The sequence below is a fragment of the Pinus tabuliformis genome, chromosome 1_1, assembly GCF_031772625.1.
Source record: "Pinus tabuliformis cultivar Carrire ecotype Pingquan chromosome 1_1, CPIR1, whole genome shotgun sequence".
Classification (NCBI taxonomy): domain Eukaryota; kingdom Viridiplantae; phylum Streptophyta; class Pinopsida; order Pinales; family Pinaceae; genus Pinus; species Pinus tabuliformis.
This window is the reverse complement of record NC_142297.1, coordinates 694,862,481-694,874,448: the sequence shown is the minus strand read 5'-3', so window position 1 is coordinate 694,874,448 and position 11,968 is coordinate 694,862,481. Positions and strand designations below refer to the sequence as shown.

Here is an 11,968-nt window from a genome sequence, read left to right as displayed (position 1 = left end):
TGAAGAATAAGAATACAATAGTAAACCCTTGCATTTTTATGGAATAATAAACAATAAACTCAATTCGAACTATCAGAACCCTGATATCCAAGTAATGACCAATAACGCGGAAGAGATAGGGCCGTAGACCCGCTGTATTTTCATACTCAGGAATGAAATATAAATACATTCTATACAAAGCATCAACAACAAATGTACAGGTATTCTTAACAGAAGGCAATGTCCCACATCTACCGCTTTGTATTAAACCTTAATACGGAACTGGTAAGATATCGCATTTTAAGGAGTAAGATATAATTAGTTCATTGCATGCATATGATAAAGAAATACAAATACAGATTAAACCCTGTCTCGGATAGCCGTAGCTGGGAGCCGAGAATCTCATGAAGTGAGAGTCGAACTCCTGTAAAGGATACATGCACGGCTATGGACATATTTAACAAAACGCATTGCAGCTATTATTTAAGTCTACACTTGTAATATCCATGGTTGCATGATAATATGATTACATACATTCTTAAACCGACTCTTTAAGGAAACCCTTTTCGGTAAAAAGACTGAGACTTATCCAAGGCGGCATTATGCCATATGCGAATACAGCAAAACGAGATTTATCATGAAAATAGAAGTATATTACGAGTGCCGCAACATCACAACAGGAATAAAGTTTCTCATCCACAATGCTATAGTATAATCAAAGAGAACTTTATAATAGCGTAATATTCCTCTGTGAAATAAACTGTGCATATATAACAGTAAACAACACCGTCTGAGATGACAGGTAAACAAATAGAAAATCGAACTCCCCTTGATACGAGGAATATTAAACGGTTTAAATAGAATTTAACACCAGAACATGTTCTTAACCAAAGTCTGCAGGTAAAACAAGCCGAATGGCTTAGAGTCAAAAATACACAAGCTATATAGACCCTGAACTAAATAATGCAAGCTCAATGTGCCGTGTTTCCAGATGTGGGTGTTCTGCCTGAGCATGGCAAGAAACCCGAGCTCTCGACAGAGAGAACACTGGACAGTGCAGGAATCGAACCAAAACGAATCATGCATAGTCATCCCTGTTCAAGGGAAGAAGGTCTCAGACTTGGCCTCAAATGAAATAAATATGGAAAAGGCCGACAGAAACTTCGCATACCTGCTGAGAGCAGCCAGTAGCTTGCAAGAAACCACCTGCTTCATCAATAGAATGATAGACAGCACCTGAAACATTAAACAGCAGACGAGTTAGAACCCAAGAGCGAGATGAGGAACTGTATTAGAATGCTATTGAAACAAACGCAAACCTTCACAAGCTCGAAATTGCTGAGATAAGAAACCATAACAAGTAAACATGGCAATACCGATCAGGAGATTATCACAAGCGTCGTATACCTTAGGCGGATGCATACCTGAGTCACTGTATCACCATGACAACAGTTGGGGAAAGGTAAGAACGCGCGCAGAGTCACAGGACTGCAGCAATTTCTTACCATGCCAAATGAGAAAATGGGACTCCGACAGAAAAGGAACCGGGTTATAAAGCATCGTAACTCTTACCGACTCGTGGCGAGACATCAACCATCGATCCATCTCAATCTCTGAAGACCGTCCGATAGCCGGTGTGCATGGTAGACTCCTATGGCGCGAATTCAACATTACCGAGGTGCCAACTGTAAAATCCTCGAGCTCCGGGATCACATGGCCAGACACCATCGCACCATTCATCATACCAAATGGACGACGCTGAGGGAGACACCTGGTGTCCGATGCAGAGGCCGGACGGGTGTAATAAACACGGGAGCTTTGGGATATGGAAACCCCGGACAGATAGCTGTTGCATTAACACTAATCGAGCCTTGTGCACTGCATGTAATTTAATAGTGTTTAATGGCGTTCATAGTGGCGGACACATGTAAACCAGGATAGATCAAACGAGCACTTTATGTGATACCATAACTTTAGAAAGGAAACATCTTTTGCTTTGTTGTATGAGCACATATGTTTATAACATGTCCACGTAGGTAAGGAATCAACCTTAATACATATTATGCGTTGTGTGTACCCGAAATTACTACATAGAAATTGAACAGTCCGCAGGATTGGAATTATAAGGTTATTACTATATCGTTGTAGTATTGAAATATATGTTTATTACCATATGGTTGTCAAATTAACGTTGACTACCCTGCTTTATTACTAAGGTAAAAGTTGTCATGTATTAATGTTCTTTAATTTTTTTTTTTTTTACGTATGGGAGTGTGACAAATTGGTATCAGAGCCCAAGGTTTACAACTCTGTGACCTTTGGGAAAAGTTTCAAAATTACAGTAGCATGAATATAAATGGTATCATGATATAAAGTTCAGAATATGCCGAGATGAATCATACCTGTTTAATGAGTTATTCTGTAGCAGGTAGTAGCAGAATGAGGAGAGAAAATAGTGCCCCTTATGGTAATCCGGAACCACCGGATAACGTGGAACCACCTCAGGGAAATTCTGAGTTTTGGGTACAATTGGGGGCAGCAGGTCGCAGTGCTGATTCGACACTTTTGAGGACAGTCCAAGAGCTAAAGGATGAAATGGCCCGGCTGCGTGCGGATAACGAAAGATTGAATGTTGAACATGAGAGGATACTGAAAAGTCTATCTGATAAGCAACATCAACAGCAGTCACATCCGAGACCTGAACAGCCCAGAGTAACAGATGAACAGAGCTATCATACTGAACAGGAGGAAGCAGAGGACAGAGGAGAGACGCGAGGAGAGAAGTCTGTTAACGCTTCTGAATATCAGACTCCAAAAAGACCCCGGATGGAATTACACGGAGAATTCAGGAAGATTAAACCACCTCATTTCGACGGAGAATCTGAAGAAGCTGCAGAGGCATGGTTGATTAATATGAATAAGTATTTTCAGGTATATGAATATGACCATCATCTTAAGGCAAGGCTGGCTATATTCCAGTTGCAAGCCAAAGCCACGCTATGGTGGGAAGAGGTCAAGATGGTGCGGGGAATAAGTGAACAGGATGTGACATGGGAGAAGTTTCAAGGATATTTTAAAGAAAAGTACCTGACAGAACGCTTTTATGATGAAAAAGCGCGAGAATTCCATGATCTGCGGCTTGGACAGCAGACCATTGATGAATTTGTAACTAAATTCACGTCTCTGCTTCGCTACGTGCCTTATATTCGTGAGGAGAAGGCTAAGGTGCAAAGATTTGTAAGCAGCTTACCTCTGACAATGCGAGAAAGGATAGAGTTCGATAATCCGAAAACCATGGATGAAGCAATTCGAAAAGCAAGACTGTGTTATCAGCAGAACAAATTGAAAGGAGAAAATTCTGGAAAGCGTTGGACAGATAAGCGGGGCAGTAAGATGCCTATGGGTAGTAAAGGAACTCGCAGCAGTTTTCAGAAAGGATTTTCGAAAGGAGCCAGCACTAAAAATCCAGCAAAAACTCAGAATAGATTCAAACCTCCTGCAGAATCCAAATACAGTGAACAACAAGTTAGATTGGACAATGAAGGCTCAGCTCGGCCACCTGTTCAGTGTTGGGGTTGTGGCGGACCCCATTATATCAGAAATTGCCCTCATCGGAAGGACAACGATCAATTGTCCCAGATCTACAAAGCTTCAACAGTAGGAGATGTGGCTCGATCCATGCCCAGAATAAATGCAGCACTGGAGGATCGGCAAGCTGATTACCAGCCAACAATGATAGAATTTGAAGGTAAGATCTTTGATCAAGCTGTTTCTGTTTTAGTAGACCCAGGAGCTACTTTAAGTTATATAAGTCCTAAAGTGGTAGAAAGCTGTGGTTTGCAAACCACTAAATTTAAAAGCCCATGGTTAGTACAGCTGGCCACTGGGACCAAAAGACGAGTACTAACCAAGGTCAGCAGTTGTCCATTAAAGTTAGCTGGCCAAACAATAACTACTGAGTTAAATGTACTCCCTCTTGGTTCCTATGACGTGTTGATAGGAATGGACTGGTTGGAACGACGCTGGTCTGTAATTAACTGTAAAACAAAAACAGTCTCCTACAGAGATGAGCTGGGTATGGGAAAAGAAATTCAAGGCATCCAGAAACCAGTGCAGATTCGGCCGATCACAGCCTCTCAGCTGGTTAAGTGTATCCGGAATAAGTGCCAGATTTATGCAGTACAAGTGGGGTTTGCAGATTCTGTGGATAAGGTTGCAACTGTTAAAGATATACCAGTAGTGCAAGAATTTGCAGATGTATTTCCTGAAGAGATTCCAGGGCTGCCACCCAGAAGGGATCTGGACTTCACCATTGAGCTGATACCCGGAGCAGCCCCAGTGTCCCGAGCACCCTATCGGATGAGTGTGCCGGAGTTAACTGAGTTAAAAATGCAGCTGCAAGAGCTGCTAGAAAAGAAGTACATCCGCCCCAGTGTCTCTCCTTGGGGAGCACCTGTGCTGTTTGTAAGGAAGAAGGATGGGACTCTGCGAATGTGCATAGACTATAGACAGCTGAATAAATTAACAGTTAAAAACAAATATCCACTACCCCGCATTGACGAGCTGTTTGATCAGGTGAAGGGGGCGACCATCTTCTCAAAGATCGATTTAAGATCAGGATACCACCAAATTAGAATAAAGGATGAGGACATAGCCAAAACCGCTTTTCGTACTCGTTATGGACATTACGAGTTTGTGGTACTGCCTTTTGGGTTAACTAATGCGCCTGCAACATTCATGTGTTTAATGAATAGTGTATTTCATCAATACTTAGATAAATTTGTATTGATTTTTATTGATGATATACTTATCTATTCTCGGAATAGGAAAGAGCATGAGGAGCATCTAAGGATAGTGTTACAGACTTTACGGGAGCATCAGTTATATGGAAAATTCAGCAAATGTGATTTCTATAAAGAACAGATCCAGTACTTGGGTCACATTATTACAAAGGAAGGTATAGCTGTAGACCCCGAAAAGATTAAAACTATAATGGATTGGCCTACACCCAAGGATGTAGCAGATATTCGGTCCTTCATGGGGCTGGCTGGATATTACCGGCGGTTTGTAGAAGGCTTTTCTAGAGTTGCTTTCCCCATTACCTCCTTGCAAAAGAAGGGAAAAGCGTTTAAGTGGACAGCAGATTGTCAGCGGAGCTTCGAACAGCTCAAGCATTTACTCACCACAGCACCTGTGCTGTGTGTGGCAGATCCTGAAAAGGAATATGTAGTCTGCACAGATGCCAGTAAGGAGGGCGTGGGTGGAGTGCTGATGCAGGAAGGCAAAGTGATTGCCTATGAATCCAGAAAGTTGAAAGAACATGAGCAGAAATATTCTGCCTATGATCTGGAATTAACCGCTGTGATCCATGCCTTGAAGATGTGGCGCCATTATCTAGTTGGAAGGAAATTTCTGTTGATGACGGATCACCACAGCTTGACTAGCTATTTTAGTCAACCTACTTTGAACGCAAGACAAGCAAGATGGGTGGACTTTTTAGGAAATTTCGATTTCGAAATTAAGCATTTAAAGGGTAAGGAAAATAGAGTAGCTGATGCACTGAGCCGAAAAGTGCACTGCATTTATGAGATTGGTATTAGTCAAGGATGGCCCACTCTTGACAAAGAGATTGAGGAGGCTGCGGCGCAAGATCAGATTTATTTGCAAAAGAAGCATTTGGTGCAAAATTCAGACACCCGTTCCATACAACAAGGTTATACCTTGAATACAGCCGGCATGTTATGCTTTCAGAAGAAGATTTACATACCCAATCAGAGCAGTATCAAAGAAAAGATTCTGGATGAAAATCATAGAAGTCCTTATGCAGGGCATCCAGGTTACCAGAAATTAATTACCTCACTAAGAAAGGAGTATTACTGGCCAGGCATGAAGAAGGATGTTGTGGAATACTTGGCGCGCTGTTTGGAGTGTCAGCAGGTGAAGGCTGAACATCAGCATCCTGCGGGACTACTACAGCCAATACCCATACCAGAATGGAAATGGGAGACCATAACCATGGACTTTATTACCGGTTTGCCGAGGTCCAAAAAGAGTAATGACTCTATAATGGTGGTGGTGGATAAACTCAGCAAGTCAGCTCACTTTATACCGGTTCAATCCACTTATCGTGCAGCCCAAATCGCAAACATTTTTATGCAAAATATATTTAAACTTCATGGACTGCCGAAAGTAATAATATCTGATCGTGATGTTAAATTTACCTCAGCTTTTTGGAGGACCTTGTTTGAAGGCCTAGGAACACAATTGAACTTCAGCACCGCTTATCATCCGCAAACTGACGGTCAGACTGAGCGAGTGAATCAAGTGTTGGAGGATATGCTGCGATCTTATGTGATGCAGCAACCTACGCGATGGGAGGAGTATTTACATTTGGTGGAATTCGCTTATAACAATGGTTATCACTCATCCTTGAGGATGAGTCCATTCGAAGTACTTTACGGCCGGAAATGCCGTACACCCTCTAGTTGGGGCGGACCAGAGGATAAATTCTTGTTAGGACCTGAGATGTTGGAAGAAATGGAAGTTATGGTGAAAAAGGTTCGAGCTAATCTAAAGATGGCACAAGACAGACAGAAGAATTTTGCAGATCGGAAGCGGACGTTTAAGGAATACCAAGTGGGCGAACATGTGTACATCAGAATTCGTGCTAGGAAAAGCACCCTTCAATGGAATGCCTGTGCCAAATTGGCACCGCGATTTTGTGGACCATTCCAAATTCTGGCACGAGTAGGGCCTGTAGCCTATCAGCTCGCCCTACCCAGCCATATTCGGGTTCATAATGTTTTCCATGTATCAGTTTTAAAGAGATATGTGTATGACCCTAGGCATATAATAAGTTGGCAGGACATTCAGGTAAGGGAAGACTGTTAAATAATGTAAATTGAGTTAGAATACTATTAAGCAGCTGACCTGATTGTTATGTATTTCAGGTGGAACCGGAAGGAGAATTCCTGGTAGAACCAGTGAGCATATTAGATCGGAGAAGGGTCGAGCTGCGGAAAAAGGTCATCAGCCAGGTTAAAGTGCGCTGGCAGCACTTTGGGCCTGAAGAGGCCACCTGGGAAGATGAACAAATGATGAGGGATACTTATCCCAGATTGTTTTTGGATGAACAACAACATCGGGACGATGTAGACTTTCAGGAGGGGGAGATGTAACGTCCCTTGTGAAAAGTAACATTAGTAAATTGTGAAAGTAATTTTGAGTAAAAGACTTTATTTGAAATTATATTTATAATCCTGTTATGAATTTATGTTAATAAAAAGACAACTGTGTGGTTACTATTTGAACGGAGTTGTGACTAATTATGGGTAGTAACTGAAGAGTCAGTTACATTGGAACCCTAACTACCTGGAGGTAGTTGAGACCCCAGGGGAAAAGAGGGGAAAAATGCCAAGTCTGGTTAGGATCAGATGGCAGAGAAAAAGAGGAAAAATACTGATGCTATGTCTGGTTAGGATCAGATGGCATAAGGAAAAGAATTTCCTGAGTACGCTATGTCTGGTTAGGATCAGATAGCGTTACTGGCGAGACCAGTATAATTGCGGTCGAGTAGGACCTGCAAGTGCTTGGGGGTGGAAGATCAGAAAAGGAATCTTCCTACGGACGGGCGGTTTGACAAGCATACAAGTAGGTTTGCAGAGTAGCAGGTATGGCCTACTATGAAACTATTTAATTACTGAGTTAACTCTTATACAGTTCTGTGCTAATTTAATATACTGTTCTGCGAAAAAGGGAAACAGTAGAGCGTGTTGTTTATTATTCTGTCTGAGCATAAAAGAAAAAGAGAACGGAAACCAAACACTATTGCTGTAATGAAAACAGACCCAGATGCGGTCGCATTTGAAGAATAAGAATACAATAGTAAACCCTTGCATTTTTATGGAATAATAAACAATAAACTCAATTCGAACTATCAGAACCCTGATATCCAAGTAATGACCAATAACGCGGAAGAGATAGGGCCGTAGACCCACTGTATTTTCATACTCAGGGATGAAATATAAATACATTCTACACAAAGCATCAACAAAAAATGTACAGGTATTCTTAACAGAAGGCAATGTCCCACATCTACCGCTTTGTATTAAACCTTAATACGGAACTGGTAAGATATCGCATGTTAAGGAGTAAGATATAATTAGTTCATTGCATGCATATGATAAAGAAATACAAATACAGATTAAACCCTGTCTCGGATAGCCGTAGCTGGGAGCCGAGAATCTCATGAAGTGAGAGTCGAACTCCTGTAAAGGATACATGCACGGCTATGGACATATTTAACAAAACGCATTGCAGCTATTATTTAAGTCTACACTTGTAATATCCATGGTTGCATGATAATATGATTACATACATTCTTAAACCGACTCTTTAAAGAAACCCTTTTCGGTAAAAAGACTGAGACTTATCCAAGGCGGCATTATGCCATATGCGAATACAGCAAAACGAGATTTATCATGAAAATAGAAGTATATTACGAGTGCCGCAACATCACAACAGGAATAAAGTTTCTCATCCACAATGCTATAGTATAATCAAAGAGAACTTTATAATAGCGTAATATTCCTCTGTGAAATAAACTATGCATATATAACAGTAAACAACACCGTCTGAGATGACAGGTAATCAAATAGAAAATTGAACTCCCCTTGATACGAGGAATATTAAACGGTTTAAATAGAATTTAACACTAGAACATGTTCTTAACCAAAGTCTGTAGGTAAAACAAGCCGAATGGCTTAGAGTCAAAAATACACAAGCTATATAGACCCTGAACTAAATAATGCAAGCTCAATGTGCCGTGTTTCCAGATGTGGGTGTTCTGCCTGAGCATGGCAAGAAACCCGAGCTCTCGACAGAGAGAACACTGGACAGTGCAGGAATCGAACCAAAACGAATCATGCATAGTCATCCCTGTTCAAGGGAAGAAGGTCTCAGACTTGGCCTCAAATGAAATAAATATGGAAAAGGCCGACAGAAACTTCGCGTACCTGCTGAGAGCAGCCAGTAGCTTGCAAGAAACCACCTGCTTCATCAATAGAATGATAGACAGCACCTGAAACATTAAACAACAGACGAGTTAGAACCCAAGAGCGAGATGAGGAACTGTATTAGAATGCTATTGAAACAAACGCAAACCTTCACAAGCTCGAAATTGCTGAGATAAGAAACCATAACAAGTAAACATGGCAATACCGATCAAGAGATTATCACAAGCGTCGTATACCTTAGGCGGATGCATACCTGAGTCACTGTATCGCCATGACAGCAGTTGGGGAAAGGTAAGAATGCGCGCAGAGTCACAGGACTGCAGCAATTTCTTACCATGCCAAATGAGAAAATGGGACTCCGATAGAAAAGGAACCGGGTTATAAAGCATCGTAACTCTTACCGACTCGTGGCGAGACATCAACCATCGATCCATCTCAATCTCTGAAGACCGTCCGATAGCCGGTGTGCATGGTAGACTCCTATGGCGCGAATTCAACATTACCGAGGTGCCAACTGTAAAAGCCTCGAGCTCCGGGATCACATGGCCAGACACCATCGCACCATTCATCATACCAAATGGACGACGCTGAGGGAGACACCTGGTGTCCGATGCAGAGGCCGGACGGGTGTAATAAACACGGGAGCTTTGGGATATGGAAACCCCAGACAGATAGCTGTTGCATTAACACTAATCGAGCCTTGTGCACTGCATGTAATTTAATAGTGTTTAATGGCGTTCATAGTGGCGGACACATGTAAACCAGGATAGATCAAACGAGCACTTTATGTGATACCATAACTTTAGAAAGGAAACATCTTTTGCTTTGTTGTATGAGCACATATGTTTATAACATGTCCACGTAGGTAAGGAATCAACTTTAATACATATTATGCGTTGTGTGTACCCGAAATTACTACATAGAAATTGAACAGTCCGCAGGATTGGAATTATAAGGTTATTACTATATAGTTGTAGTATTGAAATATATGTTTATTACCATATGGTTGTCAAATTAACGTTGAATACCCTGCTCTATTACTAAGGTAAAAGTTGTCATGTATTAATGTTCTTTAATTTTTTTTTTTTTTTACGTATGGGAGTGTGACACACAATGTGGAGTTTCATGTCATTGTCGAGTGTGTTGTAAATTTTAATTAATATTTGTGCAAATGTTGTTGAAATAAGAGATCAACAAAATTTTGTAGAATTATTGCGAACAGAGAAAACACACCGATTTGCAGCCAATGATTTTTGTGGATCGATTCTTGCGATGGATAAATTCCATGTGGATCTGTGCATATCACTATAGGAGACGAGGAATCCTTGCGTTACTGTATAATATGACCAGTTCGTTGTTGCCAATGAGGTTTGGATTAATAACCTTGCTAGCCGTTCTAATAACTATTGAACCACAGATATTTGGTTTTCATCCTCTCAAAGAATGGCGACCGAAACTGAGAGTAAACATGATTTCAACGCAAATTTTAAATTGTGTAAGTTTATTGGCAAAGGAAGTTAAAGATTGGAGTTGTATAAGGATGCTCAGGAAATTGTCAGGATGGGCAAAAGTGATCATAAAAAAATTTCAAAAAAATTATAGAGTCAGTATTTGAATTGTGTTTTTTATGATAAAAATAAATTCACCAACATAAAACAAATTTAAAATTTTAAAATTTAATAACTATAATTTAGATTTACAAAAATCCTTATCTGATTTTTTCTAAATATAAAATTTCCATACCTTTCACGACAACTCCTCGGCCTTTCTAGATCACGCGTTAATTACATCGTAAGGCATTTCCCTTTCAAATGAATTGCCCCAGGCGCTGCTGTGTCCTATTGTTGACCGTAGATTTGTGGTGTTAGACGATTGAATGAAGTGTGATCGTTGATCTGGAACACTAAAAGGTGCAATGTATACTTAACGCAGACCGGCTACCTTGCCCTGTGCAAACCTACCGGTGCATGATCTACACCAAAATGCCCAAAGATCTACCATCCCTACTGCTTCACCCATATAAATCTCACGATAGCTCGATTTTTATGTCTGTGCTGCCGCGCCCTTTTCTCAAGTGAATGAATTTGTTGCAGGATTCCAATCCGAGTCTCTGCTCAGCTGTGTTCATTTCTTCACTGCAACGCTAATTCCATTTGGAACTCGCAGCTCATCCTCAGTCAGGTCATTTGGCTCCTTTCTTGGGTAAGAAATGTGAGAAATCCATGGAAATTCCAATCATTGCCTCATTCTTGAAATTGCTTACCTACAATCCATTAGTACGGCATTACAGCACTGCACTGATAGCCGATAAGTTGGTAGTATGTGATTAGTGGGGAAGATTAAATGAAGTCATGGATTATGGAATTTTTTGTGCTAATTTTGCATGTATACATTTCTGAAATTGAAATTGATAGTGATGTTTCTTGTCACAGTTTGGTGTGTGGATTAGTGTGCATTTTATCACAATGAGCTGATATTCTTGGTGGACAGGTTCCCTTGGCACTCGCGGGTAAGTGTTTTAGTTTATAATTGCACATTTATTTTATGTCGATTTAATGGTCCTTTAAAGTCTGATAAATTTGGGGTTACTGGTTCTTTGGGGTTTTAGTATTCTTTCTTCACTATAATACAGTTATTTTTAGGGAAATTAATGAAAAGCAACATTGCAGTAATCTTTCTTCTTGTTTTGCCTCTGTGGATTGCTCTTCGTACTTTTATTATTAAATTATTATATGGATTGCAGATATGTTTTCGCTTCTCAGACAAAGTTCTACAAACAAATGCCATTTTCTTTCTCCCTGGTTTGCTGCTGATCGGTGAAGGGTTTCAAGACGGGTAGGTCTAAAATAAAATATCTCTCACACAGCCGAAAAAATATTCAATAATGATAATGTGCTTCTTTCATTTCCTGTAATTCTTACGATTCTTAGTTTAGGGTTATTACATCGTTACAGCTAAAGACTGCTCTCTTTTTT

General features: G+C 40.6%; 1 long non-coding RNA gene across 1 annotated transcript; it reads left to right on the top strand.

Moving 5' to 3' along the window:
• Positions 1–11,005: 11,005 nt before the first annotated feature.
• LOC149215343 (uncharacterized) lies at positions 11,006–11,503 on the top strand. The gene is made up of 2 exons (XR_016250473.1): positions 11,006–11,195; positions 11,426–11,503. It is a non-coding gene; the product is annotated as an uncharacterized LOC149215343 (long non-coding RNA).
• Positions 11,504–11,968: the final 465 nt, after the last annotated feature.